Genomic DNA, 23,928 nt, shown 5'->3' with positions numbered 1-23,928 from the left:
GCAATGCTAGGGGGAACAAACACAGACACACAAACACACACACACACACACACACACACACACACCACACACACACACACACACACATATATATATATAAACATATATACGACAGGCTTCTTTCAGTTTCCGTCTACCAAATCCACTCACAAGGCATTGGTCGACCCGGGGCTATAGCAGAAGACACTTGCCCAAGATGCCACGCAGTGGGACTGAACCCGGAACCATGTAGTTGGTAAGCAAGCTACTTACCACACAGCCACTCCTGCGTCTAGTTGGTTATTTTTTATTTTATTTTATTTTTATTTTTTTATTTATCTAGGTTCAGTTCACGATCTGTGACCATGCTGGGGCACCGCCATTAAAGAAGTCAAGGGTCCCTACTAAGCACAGACCATAGTAGCTAAAGCCCATGCAGTAGAACAGTGTCTTCAAGTAAGTCAGTGTGAGAAGTACACGTAAGCCTATGCTATCGTAATACAGCAGTATTACAAAAGCCTTAGAGTGCCTTTAGTAAATTAGAAGAGGTACACCAAGGGAAGATGAAAGAGGCTAAATCGGCTTAGCAGGAACGGACTTAGCAAACGGAAAGATAATTTCATCATACACTTATTGAGGCCGACAGGGTCTTCCAAAAACAAACTGGCTTTCGTAGGGATTTGGCTTCCTTAGTTATTGTGCATAACTCATAAATTGCCATCAATGATCTTGGAGTTGCGATGAAAGATCGAGAGGTGTGGAAATCGATCGAACTAGGAAACGCGACTGGTTGAGATTGGTTGTTCAACCAGGTGGAAAAATGATGATGATGATATTTTCATGGCCTCTGATGCTGATAAGAAGAAAGATCAATGTTATCGTTAAACTTCAGTCATTGCCCAAGTGTTTGCCAGAGTGGGAATAAATAAGATATGCAGAACCAAAGATCACGCAATTAATGGTAAACACTAACCTCACTACCACCAGACCAACCACGAAATAATAAGGAGGGTATTGATAAAAATATGAGAAGGAAGAATGGGCATATGAGATAAAGTGGATATGAATAATTCAGTGAAAACAAGAATCGTAATTATCGTTGCTGCTGCTACTGCTGCCGCTGTTGCTGCTTTTGTCCTTGTTATTGTTGTTTAAGAGATATACCCTTCAATATTTACGGATGTGGGATGCACCACATTATTATTAAACCTAGGCGCAGGAGTGGCTGTGTGGTAAGTAGCTTGCTTACCTATTTCTTTATTACCCACAAGGGGCTAAACACGGAGGGGACAAACAAGGACAGACATAGGTATTAAGTCGATTACATCGACGCCAGTGCGTAACTGGTACTTAATTCATCGACCCCGAAAGGATGAAAGGCAAAGTCGACCTCGGCGGAATTTGAACTCACAACGTAACGCAGACGAAATACCGCTCAGCATTTCGCCCGGCGCGCTAACGTTTCTGCCAGTTCACCGCTTACCAGCTTACCACCGCTCACAGCTCACCAGCTTACCAACCACATTGTTCCGGATTCAGTCCCACTGCATGGCACCTTGGGCAAGTGTCTTCTACTATAGCCCCGGGCCGACCAAAGCCTTGTGAGTGGATTTGGTACACGGAAACTGAAAGAAGCCCGTCGTATATATGTATATATATATATGTTTGTGTTTCTGTGTTTGCTCCTCCCCTAACATCGCTTGACAACCGATGCTAGTGTGTTTACGTCCCCGTAATGTAGCAGTTCGGCAAAAGAGACCGATAGAATAAGTACTAGGCTTACAAAAGAATAAGTCCTGGGATCGATTTGCTCGACTAAAGGCGGTGCTCCAGCATGGCCACAGTCAAGTGACTGAAACAAGTAAAATGGAAAAGGGAAAGGGAATATATGCACACATATGCGCTTGTAGGTTCTGATGAGAGGGAGAGCATGCACTTGACAAAAAGCACATCAGTGATAATGCGAGTCCAACCCGACTGTTAAAAAAATCTAACGTAGAAACTTAATGATGATGACGAAGAATATTGTGATAATGATACATAGATACTCATGCACCTACAGATATATATGTATACTCACATAATATATGTGTGTATGCATACATAGATACATACATACATACATATATACATACAGGCGGCGGGCTGGCAGAAACGTTAGCGCGCCGGGTGAAATGCTAAGCGGTATTTCGTCTGTCGTTACGTTCTGAGTTCAAATTCCGCCGAGGTCGACTTTGCCTTTCATCCTTTTGGGGTCGATAAATAAAGTACCAGTTACGCACTGGGGTCGATGTAATCGACTTAATGTCTGTCCTTGTTTGTCTCCTCTGTGTTTAGCCCCTTGTGGGTAGTAAAGAAATATATATACATACACATCAAGTGAAAGTACAAAAGGCAAGATATCATTGTGTGGGATCACAAAAAAGATGATGTACTATTATGAAAATCAGTCGCCCTCTGGATGCGAATGGGGTTAGAAAAATATAAGAGAAAGATGACATCTATAGGCCACTGATGAGGAATTTGCACGTCCAGTACCCAAGATACCCTTTCAGTTTCAAACCTAATATTATTGAAGCATGCATTCATACATTCATCTTTGAAGCACTCCGTCGGTTACGACGACGAGGGTTCCGGTTGATCCGATCAACGGAACAGCCTGCTCGTGAAATTAACGTGTAAGTGGCTGAGCATTCCACAGACACGTGTACCCTTAATGTAGTTCTCGGGGATATTCAGCGTGACACAGAGAGTGACAAGGCCGGCCCTTTGAAATACAGGTACAACAGAAACATGAAGTAAGAGTGAGAGAAAGTTGTGGTGAAAGAGTACAGCAGGGATCACCACCATCCCCTGCCGGAGCCTCGTGGAGCTTTTAGGTGTTTTCGCTCAATAAACACTCACAACGCCCGGTCTGCGAATCGAATCCGCGATCCTATGACCGCGAGTCCGCTGCCCTAACCACTGGGCCATTGCGCATCCACTCATTCGTCTTACACACAAGAAGAAATCATTTACGTTCAGGCCGAGGCTTCCTCTAGAATTCGCAAATAATTTCACCAGAACCTAAGGAGTCATCAAAAGTATCACAGAAATATACGAACTCAGACAATCAGACATACAAACACACACACACACACACACACACACATAAGCTCACACACACATATAAGCACACACACACATATATAAGCACACACACACACATATAAGCACACCGGTATAAGCAAGCACACATATAAGGACACACACACATATAAGCACACACAGACATATAAGCACACACACACATATAAGCACACACACACACATATAAGCACACACACACACATATAAGCACACACATATAAGCAATCACACATATAAGCAAACACACACATATAAGCACACACACACATATAAGCACACACACACACATAGAAGCAAACACACACATATAAGCACACACACACATATATAAGCACACACACATATAAGCACGCACACACACACACACACGCACAAATATATGTATATACACCATTATAGGCGCAGGAGTGGCTGTGTGGTAAGTAGCTTGCTAACCAACCACATTGTTGCGGGTTCAGTCCCACTGCGTGGCATCTTGGACAAGTGTCTTCTACTATAGCCCCGGGCCGACCAATGCCTTGTGAGTGGATTTGGTAGACGGAAACTGAAAGAAGCCTGTCGTATATATGTATATATATATATATATGTGTGTGTGTATGTTTGTGTGTCTGTGTTTGTGCCCCTAGCATTGCTTGACAACCGATGCTGGTGTGTTTACGTCACCGTCACTTAGCGGTTCGGCAAAAAGAGACCGATAGAATAAGTACTGGGCTTACAAAGTATAAGTCTCGGGGTCGATTTGATCGACTAAAGGCGGTGCTCCAGCATGGCCGCAGTCAAATGACTGAAACAAGTAAAAGAGTAAAAGAGTAAAGAGTATTACATTCCGCTATGGTAGACAACATTTATCGTAGGTAAAGTTTAATGAGATCGAACCCGGAACCCTGTGAGAGCGATGTTAGTTTTCCAGATAGTATAATATACCTGATTTCTATGCAGAAATCTATAGAAATAATCAAATTACTGTAAACACTGCAGTTGATATCTGCGCCAACGAGCCAACTGCTCTGAATATAAAAAAAAAAAAATACTACAAGATAATCAATTAGACAAGTATCTCACACAATCTAAAATAATTACGGAAGAAATCTATAAAACTCTCGTTATTGAAATTAATTAACTTTGAAATAGCAAAGTATTCATGCAAACTATGAAAACAAGGAAGTGTAATGAAGAAGTAGGACTGTTAAGTTTGATTAATTGTACAATGTTTATAGGTGTGTGTGTGTGTGTGTGTGTGTGTATGTATATATGTATGTGAGTTTACATATGAGTATGTATGCAATAAATACATGTAAATATGTAAATATATGTATTTATATATATCTATATGTATAGATACACACATATATACACAGCTATGTACATATATAAATACACACAGATATGTATATCTACATATGCATATGCATTTATATATATACACACACATATATATATATATATATATAATATATATATATATATATATATATATATATGTATATATATATATTCAAACGCACACATATATATGTATATTAATATATATATGTATATATATATACTATGTTTTTATAGATACATATGTATATATATATATAAACATAGTATATATATACATATATATACATATATATATACTATGTGTATATATATATATGTGTATACATATATATATATTTATATTTCTACCTTTATACACACCTAAACAAAAGATATATACAGGTATGTCCGTATGTGTGCATATATATGCGTGTGTGTGCATGTGCGCGTGTTTCAGTGTGTGTGTGTTTGAGATCTGTGTAAGTGTTGTGACTGTTGTGAGTGTGTGTGTGTGTGCGAATGTGCTTTTGTACATAGTTGCGTATTTAAACACACATCTTATTGTCAGAAATGTTCTCCGAGACCAACTCCTGCAGTGAATGTCATTCGTGATCAATTGTGAATCAACATGTTCAAAAAAATGTATCCAACATTATTGTTATCTTCTCAGCTTCCTGTCCTCATGTTAGATTGGTTTGCTTGAATACACAGATGCAACTACTATACTTTTCCTACATACAACATAACTTCATGCCTAGCTCCAAATGACCTAGGTGTTATATGTCACTGAGGAGTTGAAATACAACGAAACTCCGCGTATCCTTGTTCGCTGACACCATTTGAAACCTCTTGTATATTTGCACGAATTTTCTATAGAGAAATTTGATAACTGAGGCAAAAGCACACCGCAAATTACATCCAAGGCTGTCTCCAATTGACCTAAGTGATATGTACCACTGAAGAGGCATTAGTACATCAAAACACTGTGCCTATTGTTTCGCTGTCTTTGTTTGAAACTGCTTGCGTATTTACACAAATGTCCTATCATCTCGCAGAAAATTGCAGTCATGCCTGTCTACAAATAAACTAATGATATGTACTTCTGAAGAGGCGAAAGTATGCCGAGACACCGTATTTAGTTGTTCGCTGGCATTGCTTGAAACTTCCTGTGTATTTCTAGAAATTTGCTTACCGTGGCAAAAGGAAGCAGCAATTTGTTTTTACGAATTAGTTTGAAGGAAAATGTTATGAATAAATTAATGATCAATGTTTTTTGTTCACGCTTCTTCGTGTGCTTCTTACCGAATATACATACATACATATATGGAGAGATAGTTAAAAAATATATATGTAGATGGATAGATAGACAGACAGCTAGGTAGACAGGTACGTAGAGAGATAAATAGATAGATATGAGTGTGCGTATGTGGATAAGTAGAATAATTTAGAAGTTATGCAGACAGCTTCTTATGATGACGTTCCAAATCCAGAGAAGTCATGTAAGTCTCACACCCATCATCAGGAAGAAAATTGTTATTGTCCCGTTTAACTGCTCAATGTTATGTGCTAGGCAAATGAGAGATTTTCTGTTAATTATATTGCTTGAATTTCATTAATGCATTAGCACTTTAATGATTTGATGTTTTGATAGATAAACACAAGCACACACACACACACCACACACACACACACACACACACACACACACACAAAAAACACACACACACACACACTCGTGCATATATGTTGTAACAATTGATTCTAAAAAGTTGATCAAATAGAATAATGAAAAGTGACGCTGAAAATAGAGAGTAAAGTTTATTGCGAGAGACAAATACAAATTTTGTAACTTCGAAGTTTTCTTCTCACATTCAATTTATTCAGGTAACTTAAACGAAAACTATTCAGATAATAGGGAATGCATTTTTGTACGAACTTTTGTAACTCCTCGTTTAATCCAATCTCTCGTCCATGATCTTTAGCATATCGTTCCAGAATAGAACTGAACGATGGTGTTCAACCCAAACTGTACATGCGATTGTCATCTAATGGTTTTATAACGAGACACGTTCCGCTTACACAATGCAAACAAGAAATATTCCCTGCACTTTGAATTATTTGGGAACTGGGGAGCAATGTGCGACGGTAGCTGGCAGAAACGTTAGCACGCTGGGCGAAATGCCTAGCAGTATTTCGTCTGCCGTTACGTTGTGAGTTCAAATTCCGCCGAGGTCGACTTTGCCTTTCATCCTTTCGGAGTCGATAAATTAAGTACCAGTCACGCACTGGGGTCGATGTAATCGGCTTAATCCGTTTGTCTGTCCTTGTTTGTCCTCTCTGTATTTAGCTCCTTGTGGGCAGTAAAGAAATAGGTAGCTTGTCATATACGAGGGGTTAACCAAAAGTAACCGGAAACGTTCCCTGTGAGACAAGCCCGTTGTAGTTTAGGCTTCTGCCACTAGAAACCACTTGATGCGACCTTCAGGCATTAGTCTACCGACCGGCGTTGTTCAATGAGGTCACGCTGCCACGTGGTACATCTGTGTTTTGCAGTGCTTCTTCCCTGTTCGTCGATTTTTGTGATAGATGAAAGGAAGGAACAACATGCTTCCGCGAATCTCTGCTTTCTGCTAGAGAAAGCGCCGGCCGAAACAGTTGTCATGCTTCAAACAGCTTTCAAGGACGGTGCTACGAGGAAAACACAAGTTTATGAGTGGTTTCCACGCTTTGGGAATGGTCACGCGTCGCTTGAAGACTAAAACCTCGTTCAGAGCGAGCGTCGACCCCACGAACGAATAAAAACATAAAAATTCATGAAGGGATCTTGGAGAACCGTCACCAAACGCTTGACGACTTATTAAAATTATTGGTGTGTCCTGGTACTACTGCCAACGAATTTTGAGCGAAGAATTAAGAATGAGACGAGTTGCAGCGAAATTTATGCCTCGCTTACTCACGGAATATTAAAAGCAGTCTCAACTGAATGCCTGTCGTGAACTGAAAGTTGATCTGGATCTGTTTTCTAAGGTCATCCCTGGTAACGAAAGCTGGTGCTATGGAATTTGCAGATATGGAAGTGGTGAAGGTAAAAACAAAATGATGGAGGCGTTAAAAGGCATCACTTCACAAAAGTTTCGACATTGCTTCGAACTGTAGAAAACGCGTCTGGACCGATGCATTTGCTTCAAATGGGGAATACTTTGAAGATGATAAAAGTATAAACATGTAGACCTAAGTGAATGAAATAGCATTGCAAAATTCTGGTTTCTCTTGGGTAACCTGCTTTAATATTGGGTACCCTGCTGCAATAAGGTCCATACTCGATTTTGCGCTTGCTTACAAACATAATAACAGCTGCAAACAAGCTGAGTTGTCTGTTTTATTTAACCGAAATAATATTAGAGTGGATGTGTGGTAAGGAGCTAGTTTACCAACCACATGGTTCCGGTTTCAGTCCCACTGCATGACACCTTGAGCAAGTGTCTTCTGCTATAGCCCCGGGCTGATCAAAGCCTTGTGAGTAGATTTGGTAGACGGAAAGTGACAGAAGCCCGTTATATATATATATATATATGCGTGTGTGTGTTTGTGTGTCTGTTTTTCCCCCTCCCTAGCATTGCTTGACAACCGATGCTGGTGTGTTTATGTTCCCGTTACCTAGCGGTTCGGAAAAAGAGACCGATAAAATAAGTACTGGGCTTACAAAAGAATAAGTCCCGGGGCCGAGTTGCTCGATTAAAGGCGGTGCTTCAGCATGGCCGCAGTCAAATGACTGAAACAAGTAAAAGAGTAAAAGAGAGAGAGAGTAATCATAATCTAATGGAAGCACTTTCAATTCAAGGACTGATTTTCATGTAATTATTTGCATCAGCCGAAATATTCTATAAGTAAAGTTTCCAAAATGTTCCACCATTGGAAATGACATTGCTAATTTCCTCACTGTTTATGTACATGATGTATGACTTTCCGAATGCAGAACAATATCTGACCAGACTATTTATGTCGGTGATTTATGATTTTATGAATACAGAGCGATTTCTGACCAACGTTTGGAAGTTATAGCTATTTTTTCCCCACTATTTTGCAACTCGTTTTTCAACATTCTAAACTTTTTTTCTTTAATACTTTTTCCTTCTCTGCATTTTTTTTCTAATGTGGTAAGCGTGAATGGTGCTTTGTAAATAGACGGAAATATCTGCATCTAATATGATCGAATTATAAACGTTATTTGTTAAATTTTTATTCGTTCGTTCTTTAATCAGCTCATTGCATCTGCATGTATTTATTTCAATGAATATTTTTCAATTTATCTTTACATACGCAGCCAAATAAGTGCTTCGTTCTTTTGGTTCTGCTATCTGACGGCTTCATCTTTCACTCAACAATTCCAATTGAATTGTCAAGTACGGGAAACACAGAATCATGGAATTTACCCTTTCCTGGTCGCTCACTACTAATCAGGAAAACCTATAATTACTTAAAAAACGTAAACGGTACATTACCGCTATCAAGTTTATCAGTTTATATAGGATCATCTAAGGCGGCGAGCTGGCAGAAACGTTAGCACGCCGGGCGAAATGCATAGCCGTATTTCGTCTGTCGTGACGTTCCGAGTTCAAATTCCGCCGAGGTCAACTTTACCTTTCATCCTTTCGGGGTCGATAAATTAAGTACCAGTTACGCACTGGAGTCGATGTAATCGGCTTAATCCGTTTGTCTGTCCTTGTTTGTCCTCTCTGTGTTTAGCCCCTAGTGGGTAGTAAAGAAATACGTATTTCGTCCGTCGTTACGTCCCGAGTTCAAGTTCCGCCCAGGTCAACTTTGCCTTTCATCGTTTCGGGGTCGATAAATTAAGTACCAGTTACGCACTGGGGTCGATGTAATCGACTTAATCCGTTTGTCTGTCCTTGTTTGTCCCCTCTGTATTTAGCCCCATGTGGGTTGTAAAGAAATATATATAGGAGCATCTGAAATGCTCAAGGGCGCCGACAGTTTCTCTAGGCCAGAAAAGTAAGTACACACACGCGTACACACACACATACACACACATATGCGCACACACATTTAATGTAACGTCACACACCCATCTTCTCATTGCTACCCCGTAATTGTAGGAATTTATTTCGTGCGACGTCTCTTTCTTTCTCGTGCTCTCCCTCTCTCTCCCCTTCACTCTCTCACCACTCTCTGCTGCTTTTTTGATCTCTGTTCGTTTTCGTCACTGACTTCCGTCTTCGCTCATTCTTCCCAGCAGGTTTTTTGCTGTTGACGCTACAAACAATGCACAGTATCTCTCTATATATAAACGGCAAAATCTGTGTGTGTGTGTGTGTGTGTGTCCTTTATACAAATCCACAATTTTTCAGTTAGAGAGCTCGCACTTTCTATGGTCATTCAAAACCGTCCAAGGGTAGTCGTGTACAGCTTTACATTAAAAAATCAATAGAAGTGACTTTTTTGTGAATTTTCTTTCCAAAACACAATCAAAACGCCCGAAACTTGATACGCCAATTGAATGCCATCTAGCTGTATGTGATTGGTCGGAGATTTGGACAGTACTCGCGTGTGTGCACACACGCGCAGCTGTATATGCATGCATTAGCACTAAAACCCGGTGTGGCCGGGTCATAGTACTAGTTATTGTTAAAAGTGTGAAATTGTGATGATTTTTGGGATGGCAACTGCCGAGGAAAGGTCGTATCCATATCTTGCGTTTGAAGTTTTGAAATTTAATTTACACACCACACACACACACACACACACACACACACACACACACACATATATATATATACATATATATACATTATTGACCGAGGTTACCGCGGTCTTCTCCGTTGGCTTTTCTTTCCACGGATAAACCTGATCTGCTTCCTCCTTTAAACTTTACATCATGACGTTTCTCTGATACACGATCCCTATTGATCGTTTTCTTCTTTTCTTTCCCTTTTACGATCCCTTTTGATCGACCCCCCCCCCCGTTTTTTCTCTCCCCCAAAAGAAAAGCTCTACTTTGTAATCTGTCCCGTCTGTGTGCAGCCCTGTGTGGCTAATAAGAAACATATATATAATATATATATATATATATATATATATATATATATATATATATACATATATGAACAGACGTAAAACGTGTCACAATTTCCCGCAACCATTTATGATAAGTATTATCAACTTCAAAGAAGTGCTTCGACATCGTACACAGGAATCTCAATCGATGTATCGTTGCTTTATTGAAAATGCCTTCCCGTTATATCAGCGTTATGTAATCACTTTACCGGATAACAAGTTGCTGGTTCTGAAAACAAAAGTATGAATATTTCGGAATTCCACATCATCACTGGGGTGTGCCAGGGATGTACAGTGACTGCTTTGTTATTCTTTCGGTGGAGGACAAATTAGAAAAAGTAGCTTTAGTGTTGGAGAAGACTTTTACGGATTCCATGGACAGCGAGGCTCACCAATGGAGAAGTTCTTAAGCAGATCAAGCCGAAAATGTCGCTAGAAACTAGGATCACCAAGCGTTAATTGGCATATTTCGGTCATATTATGCGGAGAAAATCCCTGGGGAAGGACATCATGCTCGGAATGGTCAGTGGCAAGAGAGGAAGCGGCCGACCAAGAACCCGCTGGCTTGACACCATCAGGAGTGATACCGGAATGGACATGGCCAATCTGAAAGAAGCGGCCCAGGATAGAACTGACTGGAGGATACTGGTTCAGCGAGTAACTGAGAGTCGACTTCGACTGAGCGGATAGAGATAGATAGAAAGTTATAATATATATGATATAAAGAACGGGATAGATTAGGCTTTTCACTAAAGATATATCTTCATAAAAAACAATAACAACAGTATTAATGAAAATAAAGCATACGTGAAACGCATCTAACAGTAGATTTAATTGTTCACTTGCTTCTCTTCCAAAAACCTTACGCAAAACTGTGGCAAACGTGGCTGTAGTAATGGAAGGCGGTTATTTCAACAAGCAACAAGCATTATAAAGCCTATTCTTTTGCGTGGGTCAGTTAGATTTAAAGTAGTCTCTCTTGGGGATCGGTGAACAATGGCCTGAACTTTCTAGCGGCCACAATAGAATAGGTCAGCATATCTACTTACGGATAACGCAGACAGCTGCAGTATGTACAGCTTGCCATGGAGCCAGTTCTATCATTATTGACTGAGTCTTGCATCCCGAAGCTGCTATATATGAGTCCTTACTTAATTCGTCTCAGCTGTGTTCTAACGTAGAGCAGTCTCTCAGATTGTATCTTAGCAAACATATTCATTGCACACTAGTTAACAAGAGTTCGACACATCGCCCGGTTCAGGAATCGAAGCAACTTTCTTATGATCATGAGTGTAACATCTTAACTACTAAGCCTATAATCAACTACACACTCATACACAAACAAGCAGAGATGAAAACACACATACTCAAAATATATATATATATATACATATATATATATATATATATATATATATATATATATATATATACATATATATATATATTACATATATATATATATACATATATATATATATAATAATATATATATATTATACATATATATATATATATATATACATATAATATATATATATATACATATATAATATATATATATATATAATATATACATACATATATATATATATATACACACATATATATATATATATATAATATATATATATACATATATATATATATATATATATATTATATACATATATATATTATATATATATATATATATGATATATATATATGTATATACATATATATATATATATATATATATATATATATATATATATATATATATATATGTATATACATACATATATATATAATGTATATATATATATATATATGTATATATATTCATAAGATACATATATAGTTATTGAGGCCGGTTACTGATGAGAATTCGCCTGGTGAATAATATTGTTTTGCTAAATTACCTATTAAAGGATGGCAAATAATCTTATTTGTAAAGAAATTCGAAACCATGGTATAACCGCTAATAAAAATAACAAGGTAAAAGATTTTATTTTTCGTTTACTTCGAAAATTGCTATTACATCGTGGTTTTGGCAGTGTTGGTTGCAATTTCTAGCATGTAAAAATTACTTGTTAAAGGGTAGTTTTCTTTTGCGTCTAAATACACACTATTTTAATATATGTATATATATGTATATACATACATACACACACACACACACACACACACACACACACACACGCACACACACATATATATATATTAGATGGTTTGGAGATGATGTACAGATATTTTATATTAGAAGAAATGAGGTACTCAGAAATTCGGATGGTTTTATATTTACAGATATTTATTTGTATATTAACATTAGCGCTTTCGTCCATTCTGGTGGATTTTTCAACTTGCGTCCACACTGGTGGATTTTTCAAATATATATATATATATGACACACACACATATATATATATAATATATATATATATGTATATGTGTAGTGTGTGTGTGTAGGTATGTATGGGGAAGTGGTTGAAGAGAGACTGATATATAGATACGAATTTAGATATACGTATATTTGTGTGTGTGTATGTGTGTGTGGTTGTATGGTCAACTTAACGTCTAATGTTGGGTAGCATCTCAATGAATAGTTAAAACGATCGACACTTGAGAAGATATGAATAGAGTGCAATTGCTGTCTACATTGATTTTAGTTGTCATTTGTTATATTTGATAACCAAGTTATTTGTATTATCACAACATTTATTCATACGCTTATCGAAAAACACAAAAATATATTTGCATTGTTGAAGTGTGTGTATGAAGTTGCTTCTAATACGGCAGCCATTTCAGTCAGAGGGAAATTGTAATGATTGGATTTTTGCATCTGTGCTCACGCCGTGCAAAAACACTGGCGCAGCAGATTTGTGCGAATATATGCAGGTAAATGTACATGATATATACGTTAATAGTGAACAATGAGAATGAGTGTTCAACACTCAAATCCCCTACTAAACAAGGTTTTTGAAACCTGTCTCTGTCTGTACACATACATAATCCCCACCCATTACCGAAAGCTGAACAGTTATCTCCCTTACCCAAAATACCCAAAACAATAACAATAATAACGACAGCCAATTACCTCCCTTTATTTATCTACTTGTGAAGTCATTCACTCGTGAATTTCATCACACACAACATGGACCAAATTTCTTCGTAAGAAAAAAATATTTATTCAAGTAAGTAAAACATAATATCATGAATAGCGATAGCGAAACCGGTCGATATATTAAAAATTATATTAAAACTATGTAAGTGTGCGTATTTTCCTTGTTTAATTTCTTATATACATTACAACTCACCACGTGGGGATAATCGAAATTCCTCTTTTCTGTTACTACTACTACTACTATATATATATATATATATATATATCTTATTATAAAAGGCAGATTTTATCTGCCTCCCTTTGTAAGTTATAGAAATCTACAATATAGGATTTCTTCAATTACAATTTACCTAGCATTTTTAAGAGTAGAATGCATCGGGTCATGCCAGGTCCAGTTTTTAAAATTTAAACTCCAATTAAGCAAAATTTACAGAAAACTCACATTCTGGTGTGTATGTCAAATGCTTTTCTTAGTCTGGTTTACAGCACACGCAAACGCACACACACAGTGTGCAACGAATAAAATGAAAGTAAATAGCGACAAAGTGATTTGAGGAAGACTAAACTGAAAGTATTTAAACCACTACTCAAAAAATAAAAAAACACAGCAAACAGAAACAAATAAATACATAACGATTTACTCCTCACACAATTTCTTCAATTAGAATTTACCTAAGATTTTTCAAAGTACTCCATTCACTCATGCCATAATATATTTCTTTCAATTTCACCCCCAATTAAGACAAAATTCGAGAAAACTCAATATTTTAACATTTCACTCCGAAAGCATTGATGTACATGTGTGCGTGCGTGAGTGTGTGTGTGTGTGTGTTTGATGGGTTGTGCGACACAGAAAGTGTGGTGTGTAAGTGAAGTGCTTTTGTTAGTGTGTGTAAAGAGACAGACAGAGTGAAAGACAGAAATAACTGAAGTTTTCACTATGATATCATCACGTGCGAAAAAATTCGAAGGGTTTTGAACAATTGAGATACAGATGTCACGCCTGTATTGAAACCATTGCTAAGCTGCCGTAATTGCTTAATTAAGACTTTGTTTAAATTGAAAGGGGCAAATATGTGACGAGGTTGAAAAAAAATACCCCAGAAAAAAATGTACTGCTGGTATTTATATAATTCACTACTATTTTGCTACAATGTCATGAAAAAGAAAAAATTTAGGTATGTAAATCGAATTCACCAACCCCTTTTCCCCGTTCGCGTTTGTGTAAAAAAAATTATTTACTTTGTTCAAAAAATATTAATATTAATTAATTTTCAAAAATTATTTAATTTTATTCTGTAAAATAGTAATTAATTCATTTATCTGTAAATCCGCGAGGTTGTTACTCAGGCACCTACAATGGTAACCTTCAACTAACACTATCTCCTCCGAGACCCTGCGGCGCAAGTTGACCAAAATTGAGAGTATGGTAGAAGAAGGGTTGCTCTTCCTTCCGTAGAACATAAAATTCAAATCGGACCATGGTAACACCAAAAATTATTTACATCAAAAAGATGCTTTTTTCTATGAAAATCCTTATTTTTTACGATTTTTTCACTGCTGTGTCGCCACTTTTCGGTGTATTTCGACCAGAAAAATGTTCACAAAATTTTTACTTTTCAAAATTACAATTCCAGCGGGTCGAAACAAACCCGAGCAACGCCGGGCGATACTGCTAGTATATATATATATATATATATATAGAAAACTATGTGTGTGTACGCTTGCGTCTGTGTTTGTCCCCACTCCCGGTCGCCAACCGGTGATGATGTGCTTACGTCCCATAACTTAGCACTTCGCGAAAGGGTCCCATAGAATAAGTACCAAGCTTAAAAAATTGATTAGTTCTGGGGTAGATTCATTCAACTAAAAATTCTTCAAGGCAGTACTCCAGCTTGGCCGCAGTGTAATGACTGAAACCAGTAAAAGATGAAAGATAAAAATATGATTTTAGACTACAAGAACACCGCTGCATAATTGAACATTTTTGCAAGAAACTAGCTTTAAAAGATGAGAGAAATGAGTTTTAACATCAAAAGTGGATACGATGGAATAAAAGAGTTAAGAGAAGCTTTGATAGTCGTTATATAAACGATTGATCTGGAGATATGAGGCGCGTAGCTCTATGAGCAATGTGGCAATGAGATAAATAGATAACTGGGAAAAAAATTTAGGAGATACAATGAGATAAATTGCTAAAAGAAACATTGATAACAATTGTATAAACGGCTGATGTTGAGATAGAATTTAGCAGCTGTAAGAATAAGGTACCACTGAGATGGAAAGATTACAATTAAAAGAACGCTGACACCTAAGTCCCCGATTTGTATTATAAGATGTAAACTTGTAATTTGAGGATTATTTAGGCTACCAGAATAGAAATCGTCCTCGGCCCGCTTAAAGAAGTTTTCTATATTTCAATTCAGGTGTTACGATTCCAGTTCTTTTAAAGTCTGACCAGCTACGTGCGTGCGACCTGGCACAAACGATAACTGCAGACACATGGAGATGAAGATGGGAAGATGCTGATAATGCGAGCAAAACTAACACGATTATTGGATTTGTGCCTCTCAGGCTCGAATTATACATAAATTATACAATGGAGAATAGAAATATAAGATAATATAAGAATTACACCACAATAACTATACATCGAGTAATAACTCACATTTCTACGACTGCATATCACAGATGCAGACACAAAACACTGCTAAAACTCTATAACGTTTATTCATAGAAGTTTAAATAAGATCTTAAGAAATAAGAACTATGCATTGCGGAAAAGTGAGATAATAATAAGGTTGTGTAAATATAATTTAGACTGGAAGAGTAGAGTACTTAAAAGAGAGATGGGTTGATAGGAGATAATAAGTAAATGTAACATTGTTAACAACTATATAAAGCATTGATGCGGAAGTAAAAGATAGCAGCATCAAGAACAATCGAGCAATAAGGAAAAAAAAAACTGACGATAAAAGTTAAATGAACGATGAAGAGTTTAAAGATAGCAAATGTAATACTCAAATACCAAGATAAAAGCTATATATTTATAACACCTAACTCCTATTAAATGTAAGAAGATACAAATTCATAGCACCTAACTTCGATTAAATATAATATGTAAATTTATAGCACCTAACTCATATTAAATATAAACAAGATGCAAATTGATAAGTGAAAGATTGTTTATATTCCCAGAATAGATGCTGTCCGTGGTTTCTTCTTTCAAGCGCGTATTTTTATGGTAAATATGCCAACAAAAATTCAGTTGCAGACACAGAAGAAGATATTTCTGAATCATACCAGTTTCAGTCTCTAAACAGACACACGAAGCCCAGAAAAGGATGATTAATTGAAAGAATGTGAGAAAATCGATGGAATTCTGCACTAAGGCCTGCCATCATTGATGCATTTTACAAAGAGGGTAATGAATAAAAAAATATTTTATTACATGACAAAATCCACCAACAGACAAGCAGCCCTCACTTTCATAACTACATAGTACACGCATGCATGTACACATACAGATCTCTCTTTTCGAAGATAACATATACAGTTATACATAAAGGCGCAGGAGTGGCTGTGTGGTAAGTAGCTTGCTAACCAACCACATGTTTCCGGGTTCAGTCCCACTGCGTGGCATCTTGGGCAAGTGTCTTCTGCTACAGCCCCGGGCCGACCAATGCCTTGTGAGTGGATTTAGTAGACAGAAACTGAAAGAAGCCCGTCGTATATATGTATATATGTATGTGTGCATGTATGTTTGTGTATCTGTGTGTGTCCCCCTAGCATTGCTTGACAACCGATGCTGGTGAGTTTACGTCCCCGTTACTTAGCGGTTCGGCAAAAGAGACCGATAGAATAAGTACTGGGCTTACAAAAGAATAAGTCCCGGGGTCGATTTGCTCGACCAAAGGCGGTGCTCCAGCATAGCCGCAGTCAAAATGACTGAAACAAGTAAAAGAGTAAAAGAGTAAAGAGAGTTACTAAAACGGGAAAATTAGAAATAAGCGCTGATCCTCATGCCGGCTGAGAAAGGTTTTCGAAGACACCATGTAACCAGCAAAACCAATAACCAAGTACTATAATATGCTTTAGAACTTTAGGATGGTACTTCAAAGTTCACATTAGAACAATACAAGCTTGAGAATAGAATTGTGACAAGCTGAACAATCTCAGTCGTCCTATTTGACGTTAATGTATTTGGCGATATGGATATCGTACTAAATTCAACGGGGGTAACGTACCAAGAAGCTCAGACAAATCTTTACATTACTCTTTTACTCTTTTACTTGTTTCAGTCATTTGACTGCGGCCATGCTGGAGCACCGCCTTTAATCGAGCAAATCGACCCCGGGACTTATTCTTTGCAAGCCCAGTACTTATTCTATCGGTCTCTTTTGCCGAACCGCTAAGTGACGGGGACGTAAACACACCAGCATCGGTTGTCAAGCAATGCTAGGGGACAAACACAGACATACAAACACACACACACATACATATATATATATATTATATATATATATATATATATAATATATATATATATATATATATATACATATATACGACGGGCTTCTTTCAGTTTCCGTCTACCAAATCCACTCACAAGGCATTGGTCGGCCCGGGGCTATGGCAGAAGGCACTTGCCCAAGATGCCACTCAGTGGGTCTGAACCCGGAACCATGTGGCTGGTTAGAAAGCTACTTACCACACAGCCACTCCTGCGCCTAGATCAAAGAATAAGAACTTTTATCAATGATCTGACACAACATCACAGCTGCTAGATATAGCTGGGTTCAACAAAGACTTGTGAACCTCATGTCTTGGATAAACTTTAACATTCACCCATGAAATTCAAAGTTTGTTGACTGACTAAATAGTAATGGGTAAAAAAGATCCGTTCGTTATCATCGAAACTATCATATCAACATTAAAAAAAAATTAAGAACGGGAGATTTTGAATGCAACCTGTGTAAGACAGTTGCCATCCGAAATAAAAACAGGGTAAACCTTGAAAACTGCTGTATAAATGTTTATATCGGTTCTCTCTCAAAAAAGAAAAAAAAAAACTTTTCTGTGACTTAGGATAAAAAGGACAGGCCTATGATCAATTGCCGACGGAAATGGAATAATTAATTAAGTTGCCGTCGGAGATGGAAGCGTGGCTGGGTGAACTGGACGGAGGTGTCAGATTTTGAAAAAAACGAACACCCCCTTGACTCCCAAGGACATGACTAATCACGAGTTCTGATGCACTCAAGAAATGTCTTGAAATATCAAGTTAGAAGACAACAGAACAATACATAAAATATGGTTAAAAGAAGCATTATTTTAAGCAAAAAAAAATGAAAATGGCAGAGAACAGTAAAAGCAATCGATATACCACAGTTAGTACAATGGGATAAAATATTGATAGCAATTATATAAGAGTCTTATGTGTAGATTACAGACAGAACTTACAACAATAATATAGCAACGAGATGAAAAGATAATAGAGATGAGACGTATGAAGATTTGAAAGAGAACAAATATAATAACAATCTCCAGAAATATGGAAAGAGAGAGAAATATCGGAAGAGAAAAACATGATCATACTGTTAGAACAGATATTGATGTTATAACAATATTTCATTGGAAATATAACAAGGTGAATATTTATATTAAATCCAGCTCTTGTTAAACAGAAACCAGTGTAATATATATAATACCATCGGATTTTTGTTATATACATCAAGTAAATTTTTCGATATCCCACATTTAATTCAAGTAATCCTATTAAATTCAACACGGCATAAAAACCTATAACACTTAACTTCTGTTAAATGTGATCTACATACGCACGCACACACACACATACACGCAAATACAAACTCACACACATGTATATATATATATATATATATATATATATATATATATATATTATGGCTGCCCCCTCGTTATCGAGTATGGCCATTGCACGAAGCTTAACTGTTACTCGTGCTGTGATCGAATGTGACTTTTTAGCCCAGCTAAAGATCTACAATGTCTTGTACAGAATTGGCAACTAAAACCTTTACCGGTAATAGCTGGCTGTAGTTGTAACTGGGCTTCATGTACCTTTGCATGTCGTTTAAGTCCTCCTGCCGAATTACACTCTCTTCCACATGGTGTGACAGATATGATTAGCATGGTATGTTACACCAGCACCAGTGGCCAGGTTGTCACTCATCTGTCTCGTTTTATGACTACGAAGATGACTCTTGAGTCCAGCTTTATATATATGTGTGTGTGCATACATACATGTATATGTATATATGTATATGTATATGTATATATATATATATATATATATATATACATATATATATATATATATATATATATAATATATATATATATATATATATATATATATAATATATATACATACAAATAAATGAAAGAATGGAGTTGAACGACGAATTAACAAAATTCCTTTATTTTATTTTCGACATATGTTTCGAAGGCTGCATATTCCTAATTTCGAAGGAATAAGGGGTGCATTATGCCGCCTTCTTATCAGGAAAAGCAAGGAACTTATGTCAGCATCAAGTTCCTTGCTTTTCCTGATGAGAAGGCGGCATAATGCACCCCTTATTCCTTCGAAATTAGGAATATGCAGCCTTCGAAACATGTGTCGAAAATAAAATAAAGGAATTTTGTTAATTCGTCGTTCAACTCCATTCTTTCATTTATTTGTATTTAAAAAAACACACAAATTTTCACACGATAGCACTTGATCTCTGCCCTAGGCATGTAGCTTCAACCGTGTTTTTCTGACGTGAACTTGCTACCCAGGTATCGGTTAACCGAATTATCCATAATTAGATATTTCATTCAACTACTCAATTATATATATATATATATATATATATATACACACATATATATATATATACACACGTATGTATGTATTATGTATGTATAATCCAAAGATGATTTATACTACCAGAACAGAAACGTAGTCATTTCACATGCTCACGTTTAGAAATTCATATTTTTCGTAACAAATATCACAATTCTAATTCACAAGTTAAAAGAATTCGTTGGCTAAAGTTAATTATTTGTTAAGACTTTGAAAACATTTCAAAATTGGATGGAAACTTTCCTGAATGTGACCTCGTTCAAATACTGTCCTATGGAAACTCTAAACACTCTGATAATGTGAAAAAAAAATAACAAGATCTCTGGATTTCTGTCTTTCACTCTGGTATTATTGATAAAGTATACAACGGAATGCTAAAGAATAAAAATATTTTTATCTCTTACACAATTACAACAACATTATACCAACAACGTGAAGACGCGTGGCTTAGTGGTTAGGGCATTCGACTCACGATTGTAAGGTCGTGAGTTCGATTCCCGGCGACGCGTTGTGTCCTCGAGCAAGACACTTTATTTCACGTTGCTCCAGTTTGCTCAGCTGGCAAAAATGAGTAGTACCTGTATTTGTGTCACGCTGAATCTCCCTGAGAACTACGTTAGGGGTACGCGTGTCTGTGGATTGCTCAGTCACTTGCACGTTAATTTCACGAGCAGACTGTTCCGTTGATCGTTGTCAGCTGGGACCCTCGTCGTCGTAACCGACGGAGTGCTCCTATATCAACAACACCGTTTACAAGTCTAAAATACACAGGAATACTATGGACGGAAGTTTTAATATAAAATTACGTAATCCAGAAATCAGAAATTGTAATAAAAGAAAAGTTTAAAGATTTTTACCCGTTCTTCGTTCTTACATGTCTATTTGTTGGTTCAATTTTACGGCGAAAAGGCCGTGAGTGAACAAACATTTATCGAAACAACTCCGGTAGCGATATAAACAAGAGCACTTTGAACCCAAAAGCCAACATGGCGCAGGAGTGGCTGTGTGGTAAGTAGCTTGCTAACCAACCACATGGTCCCGGGTTCAGTCCCACTGCGTGGCATCTTGGGCAAGTGTCTTCTGCTATAGCCCCGGGCCGACCAATGCCTTGTGAGTGGATCTGGTAGACGGAAACTGAAAGAAGCCCGTCGTATATATGTATGTGTATATATGTGTATGTGTGTGTATGTGTTTGTGTGTCTGTGTTTGTTCCCCCTAGCATTGCTTGACAACTGATGCTGGTGTGTTTACGTCCCCTTCACTTAGCGGTTCGGCAAAAGAGACCGATAGAATAAGTACTGGGCTTACGAAGAATAAGTCCCGGGGTCGATTTGCTCGACTAAAGGCGGTGCTCCAGCATGGCCGCAGTCAAATGACTGAAACAAGTAAAAGAGTAAAAGAGTAAAAGAGAAAAATAGTATGAGAGTTTCCTTCACGGTATCTTCCACAGTATAGTTTCTTCTATATATACATATATTGCGTGTTCGTTTCTTTTTTGCATCTGGGATTTTATTTTTGTTATTCTATGTAAATGAAGATATTTCCTTCGATTTTCTGCTTTTCTTACTACGAATTGAGAAGATACATTGCAGAACTGTTATTTTAACGAGCTGTGTCTATTTATCACCCGACGAGACACATCTGCACCGCCGGATGCTAATGAACCATTTGTTAAATGCCCTACCCGTGAGGGATCGATGCTAGATGTGTCGAAATAATTATCGTGATTAATAATATATTCTTGTATATTTCATCTATATAAATTAGAAAAAAACACGTTTTATCAATTCAAAATGAACAATTAAATTACACCATCTAGAAAATTACATATAATACAAATATTAAGATTAAAATAACAAAAAATACCAATAATTAAGTAAATTGCAAAAAAATAATAAAAACGTATATAATTGGTAAAATACCAATAAAAACGTATATAATTGGTAGAATAACAATAAAATCGTATAAAATTGGTAGAATAAATTTGATTTAGTATTTCTAAATTGAATTTTTTCCCTGTAAGTTTGGATTAATATTCAAATAATTATATATATATACATATATATATGTATATATATATATATATATATATATATAATATATATATATATATATATATATATATAAGTATAGGAAAGAATGGAGCTGAACGAAGATTTAACAAAATCCCTTTATTTTATTTTCGACATATGTTTCGAAGTCTGCAAAATCCCTAATTCCGAATGAATAAGGAGTCCATTTTGCAGCTTTCTCTTCAGGAAAGTCCAGGAACTTCTTTTGCCAACAAAATGCACAACAAGTTTTTAGATGACTGCTCACGAGTAGCCCATAGCGATATATATATATATATATATATAATATACATACAGGGTGCCCCAAAATAAAAGAAACTAAATGTTTTCAATTTTGCCACAGAAAAATATTGTTATATGTCGGGTCCGAGAGTTGCGATGCAATGGCAAAGGAAGCACAGTTGTGACACCATCACATTTATTTGATATGACCACCTCTGTTTCGAATCACAGGCTTAAGTTTAGGCGTGAATGCTTTGCACGTGACACGCAGCTGCTGGGCTCCTTGAGGGTCATAAATCTATGCCTATGGACGACAGAATATTTTTCTGAATCCAGTATTGTGTCTGTTTAGAGCTGTGTGACGGGGCCAAGTCCTGTTCAAAGTGCGCCCCGAAAGTTTTCATTCGCCTATGGAAGCATTTCAGCTTCCAGAATGTCATTAATGTATCACTGGGCATTAAGTTTTACACCTGAGGGCACAAGAACGAAGGGAGACCTTCCAGCGGCTGCAAGAGTCGCCCAAACCATAGCTGACTGTGGATTTTGACGTCCATTTACGTATCTACTCTCAACGGAGCCAGATACATTCCAAAAGTCGATCATTCTGATGGTTTACTGTCTGTTCGATGTCAAATTTGTTTTTATTAGTGAACACCCGGTTGGGCAGCATGCCTTCAGCAATCTGACAGAGGATAAGACGATTCCTCTCCAGTCTTATAGCGTTATAAACTTTTGTGAGTTCATGACGACGGTTCATTTTCTAGGGGTGGGTCCTGAGATCCTCCGTCAGCACTCGATACATCGATGTTCGGTTATTTTTGCTTTAGCAGCCAGTTTTCAGACAGAACGACGAGGATTTCACCGTATATTTTCTCTGGTACTTTTGATAAGCTGAGGGGCCCGCACACTAGTTTTTAGGCCGCGCTCAGGCCGATCAATGGTGGAACCAATCCTTTGAAATGCCTCGACAATTTTAACTGACTGTTGTTCGGTTAATTTAAAGCCTTTTAAGGTTTTTATTATAGAGGTATTCCTTTCACCTCCTTTATGGAGGGTTATGATTGTTTTTCGGTCTAATTTATAAATCTGAATTTATTTAGTCTGAAACAAAAATAAGCTTTTATAATGATGTATAATTTTATATCAGTTACCTT

The 23,928-nt window shown here is 37.0% G+C and overlaps 1 long non-coding RNA gene across 1 annotated transcript; it reads right to left on the bottom strand.

Moving 5' to 3' along the window:
- Positions 1-9,871: 9,871 nt before the first annotated feature.
- On the bottom strand, positions 9,872-23,472 carry LOC118767418. Its single transcript, XR_005003337.1, has 3 exons — positions 23,333-23,472; positions 14,972-14,974; positions 9,872-9,881 (listed from the first exon to the last, which is right to left on the bottom strand). It is a non-coding gene; the product is annotated as an uncharacterized LOC118767418 (long non-coding RNA).
- Between the last annotated feature and the right edge of the window lie 456 nt (positions 23,473-23,928).

The sequence above is a fragment of the Octopus sinensis genome, linkage group LG21, assembly GCF_006345805.1.
Source record: "Octopus sinensis linkage group LG21, ASM634580v1, whole genome shotgun sequence".
NCBI classification, from domain to species: Eukaryota; Metazoa; Mollusca; class Cephalopoda; order Octopoda; family Octopodidae; genus Octopus; species Octopus sinensis.
This window is presented reverse-complemented; position numbering and strand designations above follow the sequence as displayed.